The sequence below is a fragment of the Mirounga leonina genome, unplaced genomic scaffold (assembly GCF_011800145.1).
Source record: "Mirounga leonina isolate KUSES-001 unplaced genomic scaffold, KU_Mleo_1.0 Mir_101595, whole genome shotgun sequence".
NCBI lineage: Eukaryota > Metazoa > Chordata > Mammalia > Carnivora > Phocidae > Mirounga > Mirounga leonina.
In genome coordinates this window covers 3,258,482-3,279,765 of record NW_023270158.1, presented here as the reverse complement: position 1 = coordinate 3,279,765, position 21,284 = coordinate 3,258,482, and the positions used below count along the sequence as shown (strand labels likewise).

At 44.6% G+C, this 21,284-nt stretch overlaps 1 pseudogene; it reads left to right on the top strand.

Moving 5' to 3' along the window:
- The first annotated feature begins 13,368 nt into the window (after nucleotides 1–13,368).
- Nucleotides 13,369–21,090, top strand: LOC118002652 (annotated as a pseudogene).
- The last annotated feature ends 194 nt before the right edge of the window (nucleotides 21,091–21,284 follow it).

The following is a 21,284-nucleotide window of genomic DNA, read 5'->3' as shown; positions in this document are numbered from 1 at the left end:
GGAAATCCCTGTAAGTGTGTGTGTATGTGTGTGTGTGCGTGCACGTGTGTGCAGGGGAGAAAGAGGGAGAAAGACTGAGAGACTGAGAGAGATCCACAGCTACCATTGGACAATCTGACAAGGTCAGCAGGCAGGTCTGGGGAGACAGTGGGCAGAAGAGTACCCATGGGCGGCTGCAGAGGTACGTGTTGACTAATGCACACGGAGGGAAAGGTCCTGCTGGAGGAAAGGGTGTATCCTGGGGTGAGAACAGCTCTAGGGGGTAAACATCTCAAAAGGGAGATGCAGAGGTGGAAGAAGGAGGAGATTCCACAGAGAGGAGAAGACTTGAGGGTAGGGGACAAGGACAGGAACTGGAGTGTGCCTCTAAGAGCCCCCCTGTGAGCGCCTAAACTCCTCAGGACACCTGAGGTTTCACAGTCTTTTCTTCACGTGTGTTTTTTTCCCCTCTTTGATGCTCCTCAAACTTCAGCACGGAATGTCAGACCCACATAACTGTCTAGCTGTGTTAGGGAGGAAAGTGAGATCGGGGACTCCCAATCACCCCGGAAAGCTCTCCGAGATCTTTCCAGAGGGAACAGCAACTTATAGAGGGGAAGGTCCCCTCCACGGAGTTCCCAAACTCCACCCACAGGGAGGTTTGTAGCGCCCCCTGGTGGAGCCGGGAGTAACACAAGACTCGGAAAAGCAGAGTGATGCGGGTGGACAACTGAAGAATGGGGCGGGGGGGGCGGTCCAATCTGTCCCTTTCCCAAATACCGTGGGGGAAGCAACCGTTAAGAGCGAGATGGAAACTTCCATTTGATTTACAGAGGCAAAACACCAGGCGCAGTGCCTGGCTCAGAGTTGGCACTTAGTAATTGGCAGCCATTACCATGATTATGATCATTATGATTATTGAGATTCAGTTGCTATAGATATCCTGTGGCCTTAAATGATCTGGGAATGGTTCACAGAGGAAGAAGCGCTGCAGGCTCAGAACAAGTAGACTGTAATGTGGAGGGGTTTGAGGGCATAGTCGGTAATCCCGCGCCGAATCCATCCTCAGCCTTTCTTCCCAGCAAGTATACATTGGCCAACTGATGCTCATGTGCATCACGCTTAGCCCAGAAGACTGAGGATCTCCTGGGGCTGTGCTTCTTGCTTCAAAAAAGGTCATCCCTTTCACTGTAACCCCTTTGGCTGCCTTTTCCCAAAGGGTCACCAGTTGTTTTGAAAGGCCCACGATGAGTCATGCTAGAGGCCTGAGGAGGCCAAGAGACGCTGCAGGAGGAGAGAGAAAAATTGTAGCACAGGAAGAGAAAGATAGGGCCAGTCAGGGCCCCAACAAGAAACAGATGGCACATTCAAATGAGGATGACTTCAAGAGGGTTCTTTTCTTAAAGGGACTCCTTGCACAATGGCAGCGGGTGGGAACTTTCAGGAACTTGGAGTCAGCAGAGGTAGAACTGCTACCACCCCTGGGCCTGCCTTCAGGGATGAGGGGGGAGAGAGGTCATCAGACAAAAGGAGTCATGTAGCCTTCCTTGAAAGAAGCAATGACCTTAGGTGAAGGGACGGAGTCATCCCAAAGAGGGAACTGAGCAGAGTAAACACCCAGAACGCACTGTCCTCCAATCCTCTGACCTACTTCCAGAACTCTGCACAGTTTGGACCCAACTGGAAACCTGTCGATAAGGGAACGCTGTTGACATAATCCACATAGATCAAGCACCCAGGCCACAGAGCAGGCTGGAGAACGACAGAGAAGGGCAAATAGAAGGTACTTGCAACAGTAAAGGAGGGACATCTGTGGACCGGTATTGGTGTTTTTCTGTTTGTTTGTTTTCCAGAATATAAGACCATAGGCCCATCAGCAGCAGGCAGGCTGAGCATCATTATCCCGGAAATGATGGATGGGTTTATATTTACCAACCAAACTCTTTGCTCTTGGAGCAAAAGACAAGGCTCCGTTTGGAAACAGTCACGCCCAGGTGTAGGAGTAGGAAGAGGAAATCCCAGCAAAGGGATCGCCTTCCCTGCGGCTACTGACAGGACCACGGGGCACTAGAGAAGGCATCGTGAGGGGGCAGGCACAGGCGCCAGGGGTAGGAGTAGGGGAGAGCAGAACGGCTCAGAAAGGAAACCAAACATCTGGCAGAGACGAGCACGCAGTAGCAACTGACGATACCAAGTGTAGTCGGGGGTCCTTTATAAAAAGCTCTGGCTCAGAACGCCGGCGCGAGGTTGAGCGTAGGTCATGGCACCCAGGTGATGCATCCCATTTCTCATGGTCCCACATTCCATTTCCTTCTGGTTTCACCCAACGTCCTCCTGGAAGTCCTACAGATCTTCCCCTACACCCACGCGCGCGAGTGTTTTCGCTTGTCACGAAATGATCAGCATTCAGTGAAATGCTTCTATTTTGGGGGCAGTACCATCTCTGAAACAAGACGCAGAAAAACAGGGAGGCAGCTAGGGGCTGCACTTAATCTTCTCTAATATCGCAGTGGGAAGGAAACTGGGGAATGAAAACATAGTCATTTAGAAATGGTTGATGAGTCACTGATTGGCATCGGGTGGAGAAAAGGAGAAGTCATTCCACATTCAGAGTTTGCCTGGTCTTTAAAAATAGGCTCCTCACTCTGCTGGAGGGGGGCGTCTGGGCTTTAGAGCCGGAGAGGGTGGCCGAGGCTCCGGCCCGGACAGAAACTGCCCTCGGCAGGCAGCGCCCTCCTCCTCCGCCAGATGCCCCTCAGCCCTTGAAAAGCCTCCAGCTTCAAGATGCAGAAAGACAGCGTCACGCCTCCTGGTTCCTCCTCTACCTCTTTCTTGAGGCCTTAATAATACTTTGGGGGAAACTTCAGCTTCGGGGGAACCAGGCCAAGTAGAAGAGACAGCACTTTGTGCGACCCTAATTTTGCCATCACCCGCAGAGCTCCCTTTCCAGGCCCGGGACGACCCAGCTCTCTCTGGTCTCCCTGCTTTTGACCTCCTTTGGTGTTTATTCGTTGTTCTACATTTTAGTTGGTGGGAGTGGGGGGATTAGAATCTGTCAGATTAGAACATGGTGTAATGTTTGCTGGAGGAGGGAAATTAAAGTCTCGGGTAAGCAGAGGTTTGGAGACTGCCTGGGAATTTTCTTGCTTCCTGTGTTATAGAAAAACAAAAGAAAACAAAATAGAAACACCGCCTGCTAAGGGCTTTACCTTTGCCAGATAGTTCTTGGGCTTTGACGTGCAGATCTGGGCCACGGGCGAGGCACTGAGCCAAAAAGAGCTTGACTGCTTTAGAGCAAGAAGGGCAGAGAAAAGAACAGATCTAGAAGGTAAAGGATGGCAAAGGCCAGGTCAGGCTGAGTTGGAGAGAAAGCCTGGGGACTTTTCGAGAGCCAGTGGGAAGAAGAGGGGCAACTGCTGGGTTGTGATGAATTGCTATTTGGGGGAAAGGATGCGCGGCGAGGAACTTGGTTGTGTGTTAAGAATGGGATGGCTTCTTTACATGTTGTCGATTCCACAGGAAAAATCTGAATAGCTTTTCAATTATTTTGAATTGTTGGAGTGGTGTTTCTTCTGAATGCAGCACTGAGCTGAGGCGGACCACGGGGTGGCCTGGATTTATGCAGGTTACCAGCGTGAAGTACATCCCACCCATGGGTGTGGCCCTGCGCCCCCCAACAGACAACTTTCACAACATACCCGTAACTTTCTTACGTTATATTTTGCCTTGTCACTTGCTTAGTGAGTTGTCCTTGCTCACACTGGGATAAATTTACCCCACCCTAAGTAGAGACAAAAGAGAACAGTCTGATGCTGGGTCTAGTTTCAGAAAAGTAGGAAGATCTGCAAGACCCAGATTTATCTCAGCTTGGAATTCTATCCTGAACATGCAACTTGGGATATCCAGAATCTTCCCACTTGCAGTCTCTATCTTCTTCAAGAAACTGCTAAGGTGCTGGAGGTAAAAGAGAGACTCAGTGGCCCATGGACTGTTGAGGAATGTTCCCATTTAGCTGAAAGCCTGCAACTACAGTTATTTCTGACACAACGTTGTTTTAAACATCACTGTATGCACAACATACACTTTCACTCTTACACATTTATCCTTTATCATCATTAATAATTTGCATTTTCACTTTATGTACTCGTTTTGGTCCCTCAACATCCTGAAAATGACCTTTAGGCACACACTCACCTTCTATCCAAACAAGATGCAACTCCTCTAGAAAAAGAAAGTAAAGCAATATACTTAAAGAATTATACTTCATAATCTGGCGGGATTTATTCCAGGACTGTAAGGTCTAAGAGGCATTTGGTAACGCATAATGCCCGTTCCTGATAAGAATTCTTAGTTAACTAAGAATATAAGAACACTTCCTTTAACTAGACAAAGAGTATCTCCCATTAGCCAACAGTCAACTTCAGGTTTAATGTTACCAAACAAAGGACAAGAGAGCTTGTAGCATTTCCATTAAAGTAAAAGAGAAACAGAATTCCTGATCTCACCGCTGTTGTTCCATTCTTTGTTGTTGTTGTTGTTGTTGTTGCTGTCCCATTCTTGTTCAACACTGCCTGTAGGTTCTAGTCACTGTGGTAAGATGTTAAATAGCAATAAGCAGAAAAAACGTATCAACGCTCCCAGATGATTTACTTGTTTGCCTGGAGAAACCAAAAGAATCTAATGAAAAACCAATGGGCCAAATAATCAAATTCATTAAGGTGGGCCAGTTAGAAAACAAACACACAAAACTCACTTATATCATCTTTTCTAGAAATTAGCAATCCAGTTAGAAAATATAGTGGGAAAAGATCGTATTTTTAACAGTAACACGTTTTTTACAAGTTAGCTGCAGTATGGACGAGGCGCACCACTGCACGTTCATCTGTGACTCCCAGCAACAGAGACAATCACTTTACTGAGTATTTACTATGTTCCAAGGGCTGAGCTGACACCCAACTTCCCCAAGTGTATATTCTAGAGAAAAAAAATCAGCCCTTCCAACTCACAGTTTCATGATATCCCTGCTTAGGATGCGACTTAAGAAGTCTCTTTCTTAAAGTAAATGTGTTTCAGCTCCTGAAAGTGGGGGGCTAATGCGGGGGGCGGGGGGATGGGCATAGGCTAATGGAGGCTGTATGCTGGATTGGTTCCCTTTGCCCATCCCCACTCAGCCACTCTCTCTGCTCCTCCTCCCCGGGAGGCTGGTCTTCATGGGTCACATCGTGGGCTCCCTTGCTTCTGGCTGAGCACAGCCAATGGGGAGCCCCAGCAGGAGATGGGGGGCAGGAGGAGAGTGAGGCTGGGATGCTTGCTCAGTCTCCTGCACGGTTGCTGGGCCAAGGTCTTGCTGTCTTCTCTAAACAGTTCCCCAGTTGGGCCCCCGCACCACCCTTCAGCTGGTTTCCTCGAGCCTGCCTCACACTTTTGTAACAGATCCCTTTACTAAACTTTCCTCGCGATGAGCCTGACTGATGCAGTGATAGGGGGATGGCCCAAGTTTGGGAAGCCCACATGTGCTATGAGGTCATCAGGACAACCTTTTCCGCTGAGTATCATTAGTCCCCCTTGACAGAGGAGAAAAGTGCAGCTGAGGGGGTGTGGGTCGCTCAGCCAGCATCGTCCCCCCCTCCCCGCTGTCCAACATGTGGCCACGCAGCCTCTCGCCTAAACCCAAAGCTGCGTCCCCCTTGCGGCTGACCCGTCACCTCCGTGTGGTTCCCCCAAGTAAAATACAATCGTAACTCTGGCCCACTGTGATCTAACCCCTCGGGTTTCTTTTCTTCAGGCCAAATGCTCCAGAAGGCCCTGTTCTGAGGGAGTGGTGGCTTACACATCCTTGCATGTCAAATCTCTTCAGCCAGCTACGTAGTGGCTTGGGGACTCAGGGAAGAAAGGGAGCCTTCTATTGATCTTCAGGCTGCCACGGAATTGCCCCTGCTGTAGCTGGCTGTGTCCCAGCTGAGGTGATAAAAATAAAGCATAAGAAGCCCACACCCACCCAAGAATGGCAGATTCCTCAGTGATTCCAGCACTTCTGAATGGACAGGAGGCCTCATAAGATTTTAAAGAATTTTTTTTTTTAATTTATTCATTTGAGACAGAGAGAGAGAGAGAGTAGGAGCAGTGGGGAGAGGCAGAGGGAGAGGGAGACGCAGACTCCCCGCTGAGCAGGGAGCCTGATGCGGGGCTCGATCCCAGGACCCTGAGATCATGACCTGAGCCGAAGGCAGACGCCTAACGACTGAGCCACCCAGGCGCCCCAGCCTCATAAGATTTTAGCCAACTAATAATGACTCATGTTGTTCTCTGGCCTTCTGTGGGTTTTAAAGGTTTTATAAATGACACTACACTTTATAAAATTGTTTTTCTGGGGGAGGACAAGGACTTATTTTTACTCTTTAGGTCGATGGAGGAGATAAAAAATTTTAAATAATTTGATGAAGCTCATTTAACTTTTTACTGAGGAAAATCTGAGTGATCTCAATGATTTATTTAGTGTTTCCTTTTTGCTTTCTTCCTGAGAGGACAACTACTCTTATACACTCCAATATTTGTTTTTTTAAATAAAAATTATCTTTTCAGTATTTAATAGCAGTGAAATCAATCCAAACCCTCAGATGGTCCTTGGAAGGAAGTCTAGCCTTGTGGGTAAGAGCTTGAACTTTAGCATCAGCAGCCCTGAGACTGACTTCCCAGCTGTGTTATCTTAGGCAAGTTTCCTAACCTCTCTGCGTCGCAGGTTCCTCGAGTATAAAATGAGACTAATGGTGGGTACTTACTTCATAGGGTTAATGGGCGAAGTAACTGAGCTAATTCATGTAAAACTTTAAACGTGGTGCTTAACACAGAGTAAACACTCAGTAATTGCCAATTACTATTATTACTATGTTGAAGCTTCTATGACAGGCACTGAGGAGGGTCAAAGAGGAAAGAATCTCTGCATGCGAGTGGATTATAATTTTATAGAAAAAAAAATGAGTATCCACAACTATAATACAAGGCTGAACTATGGTCTCATAGATACACAGAGTGTGACCGCAGTACGGAGGGCGGAGAAACTATTTCCAGCTTTGCATTCTAGGGAAGGATGCATGACCAAGGGACTGACCCTGCAGACGGTGGGGATTGTGATAGCTAGGCTAAAAGGGGAGGGAATGCCAGGCGGAGCAAACAATGGGGACAAAGGCCCACGGGAGAGGGGACCGATGTTATGCTCAGGGGACAGTGAATGTTGAAGCTCAGCTGGAGCACAACATGCGTTAGGGATGAGGGGAGACAAAGGCCCTGGCAGAGAGGACAGGGACTGGACGGACAGGGGGAGACAGGGCAGAAGACAGGAGGCAGGTGCGTGAGCGTGCGGGCGGGAAAGAAACTGAAGCTCAGAATGCAAGGAGAACTGGAATGGAGTCAGAACCCCGGGCGTCCTACCCCTGACTTTCTATTCACTGGGCCATGAGAACTCTGGCTTCCATTTCTTCCTTTAGGAACGAGGGGCACCAGAGCAGATCATCGCCAAGATCCTTTCCATATGTACCACCGTGAGATACACACCTTAGGATCAAGGAATTCACCGTCTAGCCAAACTCACAAGGGTTCGTTTTCACTTTCATATTTTCCCTTCTCCTCTCTTATGCTCTGGCTCTTCTTTCCCTCCGACTGATCTTCCATATAGCTCAACATATGTCAGGCTGTCAACATACGGCATATTTTGCAAACAGATAAACAGTGGCACATATGCATCCATATATTCCTGGCATGCAGATGCCCCAGCTTGGCTTTGTCAGCCTCAGCAGAAAGCATTTGGTAAGTCTGTCTCAGAAATTCCAGAATGCACGAGCCACCATGGAGCCTCTGACAAGCGGTTAAAAGAAGTCGTTCCATGTCTTCTCTGGTGCAAAAGCCAGAACACTGCCTCCCCGCCCTTTCAATTCAAAGGCATTTAATACCAAAGGCTCTGTCCTCTCTCTCAACTATTTGGGATGTTCTGACCAGGGGTCAAACTGCCCATTAAAGGTTCTTTTGTTTTTCCAGTTGGCAGTGATTCATCATGTCCTCCGCATGAGAGGAGCAGCCCTACAAGGACCTGGAAAGGCTGTACTCTGAGACTCTTGGGTCTCTTTTGTCCACTTAAAAATAAAAATAAGTTCGTGTAGCTGACTGCGTAAACGTCCACCCCTGTCCTTCAACACTCGCCATTTGTCCCTGCGTGCCGGCCTAAATGCCTGAAATCGGCACCTCTCTGTCCGTGGGCTTCCTCTGCTGCCACACACAGCAGGCCCAAGGCGCTCCTGTCCTTGCTGTCCCCCAACATCTCTCAACCAAGGACTGATGAGAAAGGGTGGATAAATGCCCCAGCTCTCTCACCATCCGGTGAGATATTTCTGAAGCCGTGGATCCCAGAGTTGCCTCCGAGAAACTGGCCTGATAGTGTATCCTCCTTGGCTTCCTCGCTCTTCCTCCCTCGTGCCCACCACCATTTCCCGGAGTCACTCCATTAACGAAGGGCTTGCGCTTGAACGCTTGGGGTCCCCTCAGAAGAAGCTGAGTTAACATTTAATTGCTAAAAACTCAGGAGTCAAAGGTCATTTAAAGAAGGTAACCCCAGACAGAAAGTTTAAAAAGTTTCTCTATACTATTGCCCTTTAACAAGCTACTGCCAAGTTTTCAGGGAAAGCCCATGGGCAAAATTTGATTTGTTATGAGCTGAATATGGAGAGGAAGAAATCAAGAGTTTGAGATGCAAGTGAGGCCCATTACATCTCAACCCTTGATCCATTCGGTAAGCTCTAGGCCAGTGCTGTCCCACAGAACTTCCTGTGATGATGGCATGTTCTAGAGCTACACCGTCCAATACAGTAGCCACTAGCCACAGGTGGCCTTTGAGTACTCAAAATGTGGGTATTGCATTCAATTTGTATAATGGTTATTTAAATAAATCACTTATTGCATTATTATATATGTTGCACAATAGAGTTTTATCTTGTATTATGATTATAATAATGGCTATTCCAGTTCCAGCTGTTTCCCCCCAGCCCCTTCTCTTTCCTCTCCTCAGTGAAGCCCTGGCTTGAGCTCATTTTTCTGTCTTTGACCCAAGTGTTCCCCTCAGGATTGGTTTTCTGATCTTGCCCTCCAGACCTGTTCATTGTCCACCACCTCCCAGACTTTGGGGACTATTGGTGGGCTTGCCCTCATGAGGGAAGAGTAACAGAGTTGCCCATCTCCAGTGTGAGCTCCTCTTTGACTTCGTTCTACTGACTCAACCTGGGGGGCAGAGACACCAGTTGTGTCCTACGTAGTACCTCCTTCCCTTCATACGTAGGCTTGCTCTGAATCTGTGGAGAGACCCGGACAAATTATGCCCTTGTGGAACAGCGAGGTAGATGCTGACATATGTCTGCACGTACCCCCTTAGCGCCCTTCACCACCTTCACACACACCTGTCACTGCCCTCACCACACCCAGCTGGCCCCTCGATCTCTTTGTTGGAGGACAATCCACAGGCTGCTAGAACCCACTTTGTCCATGCAAGGACATCCAGAAGCGCCTAGGAATCTAAGCTGCAGTGAACCTCAATCCACTGATTATCATGGGGAGGGGTGTCTAGAAATACTCCAGTATTTATACTTACACTATCCCCAGAGCAGGACTGAGCCCAAGCCACCCTCTTGGGGACTTGGCTTGATACATCGCCCTCCTTGGTTCTTCCCTTTCCAGTTGCATTTCCTTACTGGTTTTTATGAACCCCCATCTCAGAGTCTACTACCAGGAATCCAACCTAAAACAAGTACTTCTTTAAATGAAAAAAAACCAAACCCTAAAATTCACTGAAGTTTTTAATTTTGTTTTGTTTTGTTTGTAATCTCATTTAAAATTTTTAAAAAAGCTTGTTTGGGGGATGGGGGAAACAGGTGATGGGGATTAAGGCGTGCGCTTGTGATGAGCACCGGCTGATGGATAGAAGTGCTGAATCACTACATTGTACACCTGAAACTAATATTACACTGTAGGGTAACTGGAATTAAAATAAAAACTAAAAAAAAAAAAAAAAGCTTGTTTTTAGTGGGGCCAGTAGGTAGAAAGGTTTTCCAATGAAATGTTTAAAAAATAGTTTGAGCCTAGCAGAATAGATCAGTGTTACCTTAAACTCTTGAAAAAGTTATCGGTCCAACAGATATGTTTGTAAAGGTCCTCAATCCAAACATTTCAATCGGTAGCTCAGTGTCAGACCCTCGAAATATAAAAGTAGTTGCTGCGGTTGTGTAACGCCACCTGAAGAGGTGATGGTCACACGGTACCCCAAGCCGCTCTCGATTTTACCCAGTTCCAGAGAAGGAGTCCGTTAATCACACTGCTGCTTTGCCAAACATACTCAGCAACACAGACGTATTAAGATGAAACTGGGCTCTTCAAAATCTTTTTTAAAAAATTCACCAAAGGGCTATTTTATGACCTTGTTTCTTTATTAAGGCATAACGTATGGAACGTCTTGTTTTCAGTCCCCAGCAGCTGCCAAAACCTGAATGTATCAAATCCAACAGATCACAGCCATCCGGGAGTTCTATTAATAGCAAGATAATTTTCAAATCCACTGTACCGAGTAGCGTTTTGTGTTTTGGTTAGGCATGTAATACATTCCATATCACGTCTGGTGAGCTGTGTTTTGAGGTTGCATTTTTAAAAATAAATCAGGCTTGTTTTAAATTAGGCAAACAATAAATCCATCACTGTTTGGTATTTTGGCTTGGGATATTGTGGTACCATGGCTAATATCTAGGTTTGTGGAGCCTAAATTAAAACACACTTGTCTCTTTTATGTTCTTGTACTGTGTTTCTTGGTGTTTATCAGGAATCACAGAAGTGTAAGAAAATAACTCTCTGGCAAGGAAGCAAGTTGCAATGACCCCATGAAGCATATTCTCTAATATGGGTTCTGGTCTATTTGGGGGCATCTCAAATGAGGAGGAAGAACTGTACAACATTTTCCCCTGGTTCAAACCATTTATCAAATCTCTCTCTCTCGGGCGCCTGGGTGGCTCAGTTGGTTAAGCAACTGCCTTCGGCTCAGGTCATGATCCTGGAGTCCTGGGATCGAGTCCCGCATCGGGCTCCCTGCTCAGCGAGGAGCCTGCTTCTCCCTCTGACCCTCCCCGCTCTCAGGTACTCTCTCATTCTCGCTCTCTCAAATAAATAAATAAATCTTTAAAAAAAAATCTCTCTCTCTCTCTCTCTCACTTTCTGTGTGTGTGGTTTAAAAATCCTTTCCTACCACAGGGTCATAAAGCTGCTGTCCATGGCAGTTAATTTTCTTTGTCGACTGGGCTAGGCTATTGTGCTCAGTTGTTTGACCAAACACCAGTCTAGATGATGCTGTGAAGGTATTTTATAGGTGTGATTAGCATTTACATCAGTAGACTTGGAGAAAGTAGATTACCATCCAGAGTGTATGTGGGCCTCACCCAGTCAGTTGAAGGCCTTGTGAGAAAAGTCTGAGGTCCCCAGAAGAGGAAGGAATTCTGCCTCCAGACTTCCTTCGGACTCAAGACATCAACTTCGTGGGATGCCTGGGTGGCTCAATTGGTTAAGCGTCTGCCTTGGGCTCAGGTCATGATCTCAGGGTCCTGGGATGGAGTCCCGTGTCGGGCTCCCTGCTCAGCGGGGATCCTGCTTCCCCCTCTGCCTGCCGCTCACCCTGCTTGTGCTCTCTCTCTAATAAATAAATAAAATCTTAAAAAAAAAAAAAAAGACATCAACTTCTTGCTGGAATTTCCAGCCTGTCAGCCTGCCCTGCAGATTTAGGACTTTCTAGCACCTACAGTCAGATGAGGAAATTCCTTAAAATCTCTCTCACTCTCCCTCCCTCCCTCTCTCCATGTATATATATATATATTCTGTTTCTGTTTCTTTAGAAAACTCTAATACAGATATCAGATATTCTCCTACATGTTATTCTATAAGCTTGGGATTTCACAATTAAAAACCCATCTGGAATTGATTTCATAGATATATTCTTAATTTATTATTTCTTCAGTCAATTTCACGTGCTTTGAGAAAATGAGCTAAATGTGTCTATTTACCCGTCCTCTTGGACTGTAAGTTTGTGTATCTCTTTAAAAGCATAAACATCGGGCGCCTGGGTGGCTCAGTCCTTAAGCGTCTGCCTTCGGCTCAGGTCATGATCCCAGGGTCCTGGGATCGAGTCCCACATCGGGCTCCCTGCTCCGCGGGAAGCCTGCTTCTCCCTCTCCCACTCCCCCTGCTTGTGTTCCCTCTTTCGCTGTGTCTGTCCCTGTCAAATAAATAAATAAAATCTTAAAAAAAAAAAAAAAAAGCATAAACATCTAGGGGCGCCTGGGTGGCTCAGTCGTTAAGAGTCTGCCTTCGGCTCAGGTCATGATCCCAGAGTCCTGGGATCGAGCCCGCATCGGGCTCCCTGCTCAGTGGGAAGCCTGCTTCTCCTTCTCCTACTCCCTCTCCCACTCCCCCTGCTTGTGTTCCCTCTCTCGCTGTGTCTCTCTCTGTCAAATAAATAAAATCTTTAAAAAAAATAAAAAATTAAAGCATAAACATCTAGCTCTCGCTGCAGAAATCCTGATTCAACAGGTCTGAGTGGGGGCCTAAGCACATATATTTTGTTAACACAGGCAATTCTGAAGTTCTATATAGAAGAAAATAAAAATGAATATTTTTATATCTTCCTGATAGGGAACATCTGAGAATGCTGTTAGAGACAAAATCCATTAAGAAAACAGCTTGAGATATTTGACCATATCAAATATTTTTAAACTGTATAAAATTATCAGTTCTAAGATGAATAAATTCTAAGGCTCTAATATGTAACATGGTGACTATAGTTGCTAATACTGCATTATACAATTAAAATTCGCTGAGAGTAGAACTTAAGTGTTCTCACCAAAAAAAAAGGTAAATATGTGGGGTGATGAGTGTGTTAATTTACTCGATGGGGTGAACCTTTCCACAATGCACATAGGTATCAAATCATCATGGTGTGCACTTTAGATACATGACAATTTTATTTGTCAATTAAACCTCAAACTGAAAAAAAATTCATACAGAAAAGTGCATCTGTAAGATTTTTAAACCCCTATACAGCAAGCAATGCCATAAGGAAAGTTAAAAGTAGGATAAAGTAGGAAAAATGTATAAGATGTATTAAAACAATGAATATCCATATGTAAAAAGCTCTTATAAGTAAATACTGCAGTAACAAGAGAATAGGTCAGAATGATTAAGAACCTCAGTCACAGGATCTGGCTGTCTGGATTTGATTGTTGGCCCCAGCACTTACAAACAAGATCCTGGTGGGCACATTACTGAATCTCTGCCTCTATTTTCACATTTCTAAAATGGGAATCATAATAACTCTACATGGTCATGGTGAATATTAAAACAGGTAATGCCTGTTAAGGGCTTAGTGTAGTGACACACTGTAAGGTATCAATAAATACTAGCTTTTTTTATTTTATTTTTTTTATTTTTTTTATTTGAGAGAGAGAGAATGAGACAGAGAGCACATGAGAGGGGGGAGGGTCTGAGGGAGAAGCAGACTCCCTGCCGAGCAGGGAGCCCGATGCGGGACTCGATCCAGGGACTCCAGGATCATGACCTGAGCCGAAGGCAGTCGCTTAACCAACTGAGCCACCCAGGCGCCCAATACTAGCTTTTTAATGAAAAGAATAATGCCTCCCCAAAATGGGCAGAGGACATAAATGGGCAATTCATCAAAAGCAACAATAACAACCCAATACACGTGGTGGTGAAACATAAAAAAGTGCCCTCACTTATGGTTAGAAAAATACAAAATAAAAGATGATATTATTTTTATTGTTATCATGGATAAGATTGGCAAAGATTAAAAAAATAGATACCACCTCCGGTTGGGGAGGGTGATGGAAAACAGATTGCACACATTTCTCCGTGGCTGAGATTTAGTACCCTTGTACAGGGAAATAAGATATCCCACCACCACCACCTTTGAGAACCACTCACTGCCTTGGCTTCTGGCCCTCTCTCCTGTCACCTGGACCTCTGAATCCAGCAAGGAAAGGGTTACCTTGGGGACCCTGCTCTATGCTGAGGTCAGTATCCATTCTGTTGCTGAGTATTTTGAGTATCATCTCTGGATAGAATCTTTCTGTAGAGTATTCTTGCAATATGTCAGAGTTTGAAACATGTACACCAAGGAACTAATTAGAAAAATGCATAAAAGTCTACATATTCAGAAGTTTATTGCAAAATTGGAAACACCCTGTAAGTCCTATGAGACACTTTGTTTAAATTTGTCATGGTAAATCCATACAATGTAATATTATGCACATCTTAAAATGAGGACATTAAAATGCCCCAGGATGTAATTAAGGGGAAAAAAACACGAGGTACAAATCACCATGTTTAATATCATCACTTAAAAAAATATATAGAAATCATAAAAAAATATGATCACTTTGGTTGTATATTTTTTCATGTAAAAAATATATATGTATATGTATATGTATACATACATACACAATACACATATGTATTTTTTATATACATGTAATTTTTTAAAAGATTTATTTATTTGAGAGAGAGTGCGTGTGGGGGGGTGGGGGGTGGGGCTGAGGGAGAGGGAGAGAGAGATAATCCCAAGCAGACTCCCCACTGAGCGCGGAGCCCATGTGGGGCTCCATCCCACAACTCTGAGATCATGACCTGAGCCAAAATCAAGAGCCGGACGCTCAACCGACTGAGTCACCCAGGCGCCCCTATATAGACATAATTTTTAACAGTATTTATCTGAGCTGAATTGCAAAAAATCAGCACAAATTATTCCTATCTCTATCTCTGTACCCTTGCACTGTGACTTTGGCTGTCCTCAGATCAAAAGGTGAAATCTGTCTCTTGACCACTTAAATCTATGCTTAGCCATGTAACGGGTTTGGCCGATGGGACATCTGCAGATGTGGTACCAGCAGAGGCAAGAAAAATGCTTGGGCTTTGGTGCTTTGCCTCTTGTTGCTGCACTTGGAACCCTGAGACCACCATATGAAGAGATGAAGAGCCTGTTCTCCAGCAAGTGAACAGCCTGCTGGAAAAGTCATGTGGAGGAAAACTGAGGTGTCCTGGTCAATACCCTGCCAACCGCTAGCTGTGAAAAAGGCCATGCTCAGCCACCCAGCCTCAGCCAAGCATCCAGAAGACTGCAGAGATACACTGAACCTAACCTGCCAAACACAGAATGAAGTCATGATCATTGCTTCCAGCCACTAAGTTCTGGATTGTTCAATATGTTATCTCAGGCCAGTAAATTTTGGATGCTTAAAAGTTTAAAAGCAATTTTGTATAACTCTGCATTTTCTAAACATTCACAAAGAACATGTGTTACTTTTTTTTAATTTAAATTCAATTAGCCAACATAGTACATCATTAGTTTCAGATGAACATGCATTACTTTTTAAATCAGAAAAAAATTGCTTTTTCTATTAAAAATTTTCTTAATTTAAATTTCTTAAATTACTTAAAAAATTTTTAATTAAAAAAAATGAAAACCTCTACCAGATTTAAGCTGTTTGGCAGAATAATAATATTAATAACTAACAACTAAATAGCACTTACTATGTACTAGACACTGTGTTTTTACAGATATTATCTTAATCTCCACAATAATTCAATTGCAAAGAATACTGTCATCATTCCCTTTTTCCAGTTGAGGAAATGAAGGCTGAGAAAGGTCTAATGACTTGTCCAAGGTCACACAGCTAGTAAAATGGCAGCTCTGGGTTTGATCCCAAGCAGTCTGTTTCCCGAGTCTGTGCCTTTAACTGACCTAAGACAGAGACAAAATTATACATAAATGTAAAAGGTCATTTCTCAAGGATTTGGTATCTGAAAGTTACAGCTGTGAGATATCCAGGATGCTCTCTGGTCTCTCTTGGGTTCCCTAACTTCATATGACTTCATCAAATACATTGGTTTTGGGGTGGATATGGTAGAGAAGATGTGCTGGAAATCAAATTGTTCCATTTTGCTGCTGGTTATCAACACTTACAGAGATCTGCTGAGGGCGATGGAGGGTGTTAAACTTCTAACTAAAAGCAGGTTTGTCAATTGACAAAGTTCTTTTAATTTATGCTTTCCCTCTCCACCAAGGCTGCCAACTAGAGAGAGCTATTTATAAGGTTGTTTATCCCATGTTCTATTGTGCAAGAGGCATTTTTATGCCACACTTCCAACACAGTTCTGCCCACACTACAAACAGTGAGCGCTCAGCAAAAGTTTACATGATGATGGCGATGATGATGATGCTCAGACATATCCAGCAAGTTCTCAACACGGGGTAGTGTGGCTGAGTACTTAAGAGCAGAACTTGAGAATCAGACCTGGGTTCAAATCGTGATGCCATCATTTACAAGTCACTGGTCCTTAGGCAAGTTAATTTCTTGGTGCCTCTGGTTTTTTCCCATGTCAAACAGAGATAAGAGGGTGGCCGTAAGGATTAAGTGATATGATTATTGTCAAGAACTTGGCCAGAGCTGCTACTCTCTATCATCATTATCATCATCATCATCATCATCATCATCATCTCAACTTAAAAAGTTTAGAAAAAACTATGATTTGATCAAATTCCATATAATCTGTAGACTTCAATGTCATCCAAAGCAAAATGTAGGACATCTTAACTCTGGATGACAAAACTGAGAGCCTAAAATTCTTACTGACAATCCTTTCTTGTGGCCTTGATAGTATAAAATTAGCACAAGATGGTGGCCTTAAGTGGTCAAATGGAATCAAGATTGGTATTCCCATCTGGAGTCACCTGATGATCCTTGCCATCTGCTGAGAGAAATTGCCCCCAAATACTGTTAGGACTTGAAGATGTGAGACCCTTTCCAACTTAGCATGGTCATAGCCATAGACTGTCCATGCCTGAAAACAACAGAAAGCAGGGACTGTTCTGCCTTTTCAGGACTGCCTCCCACAGCCATTATTACCCAACATGACAGGCTTTTGCTCTTCCAACAGACAGAGTTAATATGTCCAGTCTTGGATAATAATTGGAAGTCTGCAACAGTTAAACTGTAACCATGACAGAGTCATGTTAAAAAAAACCAAGGAACAGATTTTGTTAAATAAAAACAAATGGAATTAAAGGAAAGGTCATAGTTTTTGTATTTCTGTAACAAATACAATCTAATGATAATCCATATCTGCTAGAATTCCTGGTGGTTTTTTTTTTTTAGGTTATAATTAAATTTCTCCTTGAATAATCATCTTGCACACTTTCCCTAGGGGAAACTATTTACATTTCATCATATCTTTGAAAATGTAATAGATCTCTATTTTAATCAATCAGCCTTCCGTATTTGGATCATTCCTTGAAAAGACTGATGAACAGGTTTGTTTTTAAAAATATAATTCAGGGGGCGCCTGGGTGGCTCAGTTGGTTAAGCGACTGCCTTCGGCTCAGGTCATGATCCTGGAGTCCCGGGATCGAGTCCCACATCGGGCTCCCTGCTCAGCAGGGGGTCTGCTTCTCCCTCTGCCCTCTTCCCTCTCGTGCTGTCTCTCATTCTCTCTCTCTCAAATAAATAAATAAAATCTTTAAAAATAAATAAATAAATAAATAAATAAATAAATAAATAAATAAATAAATAAATAAAAATATAATTCAGCAGTGAATCTGACTGGTACCAGAGGTGCCATAGATCAGCGAAGTTTTAGAGATAGTTTTGATAATGAACAGCTATCATGCCAGAAATACCTTTGGCAGATTCAGAAATGGCTGCGATTTGTTCAGTCAGTCTCCCTATATCCATACCCTTGTGTAGTCGCCATCTACACTGACCCTAGATTTGGCCATGTGATCTGTTTGACCAATAGGATAATAACAAATGTGATACAAGCAAAGATTTGACAAGCACTTGCACACTGGGGCTATCCCTCTCTTGCTATTCTTGTTTTGTTTTGTTTAAAGGTTTATTTATTTATTTGAGAGAGAGAGAGCTCAGCTCCCTGTTGAGTGGGGAGCTGAACACGGGGCTTGACCCCAGGACCGAGATCATGACCTGAGCTGAAATCAAGAGTCTGACGCTTAAGTGACTGAGCCACCCAGGCGCCCCTCTTGCTATTCTTGGGACTCTCATTAGAGCTGCCACGTGAACAAGCCCATTCAGGGCTGCGTGATGGATGATGAGAGAAATCCATGTCTGGAACTAAAATGGCTGCCTCCAATATCCTAACTGCCGGCCAATGTCCTAGCTGGCCCAGCAGTGGCCTGTGGACACATGAGTGACACCCAGTTAAGACCAGCAGAAGACTCCTCCATGTGAGCCCGGCCCAAATTTCCAGAGCACAGAATTGTGGTTGTCATTTTAAGCCACTTTTGGGGGTAGTTATACAATGAAAGCTAACTGACCTCGTGCCCCAGTGAGAGCAGAATTACAGCACCAGCGTTAGGGCAGATGTGGGGTCCCATCAGAATGACTTTGCTTATAAATTGAGAGAGGCCTAAAACAAGAAGTAGGCAAGTATGGGTTGCTCCATCCATGCACAAACAATGATCAATGTAACAACTAAGAAAACTGGAACAAACGCGGCAGAAAGCATGCGTATGGGTGCGGGCTGACACCTCACGACTCATTATTCGGAATCAATTGAGTAAACACCTGAAATTATGAAAATTTTAAGAATAGTGAGGGCTAGGGCGCCTGGGTGGCTCAGATGGTTAAGCGTCTGCCTTCAGCTCAGGTCATGATCCCAGGGTCCTGGAATCGAGTCCCGCATCGGGCTCCCTGCTCCTTGGGAGCCTGCTTCTCTCTCTCTCTCTCTCTCTCTCTCTCATGAATAAATAAATAAAATCTTTAAAAAAAAAAAAAAAAAAAGAATAGTGAGGGCCTCCAGGGCAGCACAACTTAAAACTTAATTTGCTTGCTACTTTGCATTTTAGGCTTTGCATAAAGCTCGTGAAGCCCTTGGCTGGACCAGATCAACAGGCTCGTAAAACTGGGACTTGCTGGGTGTTTTTTTCCATCACTTTCTCTAAGTATATGCTCTGTAAAATGTCCCTTAGGAAAAGGGCTCCGTGGTCACATAAATCAGTGCATACTCTTGCTTCCTCTTGGAATGTCACAATGTACCCTGGCATATTAAAGACCTGTTCATCCTTATTTATGCCAGTGTTGCAATGTGTTTGACCATCGAATCCTTTCTGTAAGTAACATATTAAAATCCCATTAACCAATGTTTCTCAGAGCATACTTGGAGAAAGCTTTTTCTTAAGCTTTCTTAAAATGAAATACAACACACAAATGGAAAGGTACATGAAGTGCAAACATGTAACATAATGAATTATTGTAGACCAAACACTCCTGTAACTACCAGCCAGGTCAAGAAATAGAAAGAACATAGCCAACCTCTCCACTAGACTCCTCTGTCCTCCTGGCCCATTACAAATTCCTCTCTTCATTTCCCTGAGTTTATGGGAATGACTTCCTTGCAGTGTTTTATTGCTTTGCCACCTACGTATGCATACCTAAATTATACACTTGTTTTGTCTGTTTTTGAAAGCTACATAAATGGAATTATACAGTATGTATTGGAGGGGCATAGGGGAGAAGTATCTTCAACATCAACAGATAATGTCAAACTCTTTCCCAAACTGAGGGCACCAATTGAGACTCCTCCCAACGGCATATGAGAGTTCCAGTTGCTCTACATCCTAGATCATACTTGGTAATGTCAGATGTTTTAATTTTTGGCAATCTATTCGATGTATAGTGGAGATTTTAATTTGCATTTCTCTGATTAGTAATGAGCACATTTTATTATGTTTATTGATCATTTGGATATCCTCTTTTGGGCAGCTTATGTCCAAGCCTTTTGCTCATTTCTCTACTGAGTTTCTATTTCTTTCTCAATTTGTAGGAGTTTTTTTAGTCTATTCTGGATAAAAGTCCTTTGTTGGGTATAGGAGTTGCTAGTATCTTCTCTTGCTCCTCCTTAGTGGGGTCTTTTGTTGAACAAAATCTCTTCATGTAAATATCATCAGCTGTATCACTTGTTTTCCTTTCATGCTTAGCGCATGGTGTGTCTCCTTTAATCACACCTGTCTCCATGTCCAGCAGAGTTCTGGGGAGCTGGACTTTGAATGGTCAAGCCCTTTCTTTAGTCACTGGTCCTGCTGAAAGCCTCAAACTGCAGGCCCAAAGAGAAAAGGGGAGTGGGTGGAAAGGGGAAAGGGCAGAAGGCCAGGGGAGGAACACTAGGGATCGGCGGGAAGGCGACAGGGGCCCTGCGGGTAGCCAGAGGCTAGGACTGAAAATGGATTAAAGGTCACATTCACCATCTAGCTCCTCACACGTGTAAAGGAAGTTGGCAGGATCATCAGGGTGGCTCTCTCCCTGGGAAAGGTAGTTTCAAGGTCAAGGAAACACTAGGAGAGAGCGCAGGGGCCCAGGTCCCGGTGGCTGGCAGTATGCTTCCCGACTCAACTGAGCAGGCCGTGACAATTGCTGGCATTTGGCAATCCAGCACGGAGTGTGTCAGACAGAGCCGTCTGGTCACGGTGGAGTCACCCCAACCCTGGAGGTCAGCCAACTCTCCGCTCATCCTTGCATTGTGGGAGCTCTTCTCACAGGTGCCCATCCATGTGCCTCGACCCTGGGCTGGAGGGACTCCCTCCAGAGCCCTATACCATTCAAGGATGGCGTGCCCTTCCTTGTGGCCCATCCCACATGGGCCAAGCTGAAGCTGCTCCCGTTGGCAAAGCAACAGTCTCATTTTCCTCTGATGCTTGGCCACCCTGCATTCAGTGACACTGAATCCACTCTCCCGAGGTCAAAGGCTGTGGGGCAGGTTTGGATGCATCTACTGAGACGACTCATGAACTCACCATTCCAAGCATTTTAATTGGCCGCAGGATGAGGTGTCAGGGTGCCAAAATCGGTAAGATGCGCCAGATGTCTTGGGTAGAGATCAAAATTGCAAGTGAATTTTGTGAAAGGACCTACCAACGGGCAGCCTACCACCACTGGGCCTGCTGCCAGCACTAGCCCGGTTCAGCACCTAAGTGCCAGGCTCCCCTCGGAGATGCATAGCGTGGCAAGGGACTGACACAATGCAGATTCATCTATGAGCTCTTTTGGCTGCTCACCCCTCTTGATCCATCTGGGTCGTTTCTGAACAGTCAGCAATTTCGGTTTTTAAATAGTCCGTAAATTTTCAGTTTCTTTACACTTCACCATAAACTTGTGATTTTTAAATTGTTTCAAATCCTCTCTCCATTCAGCTGTTAGAGCTCAGTTCCA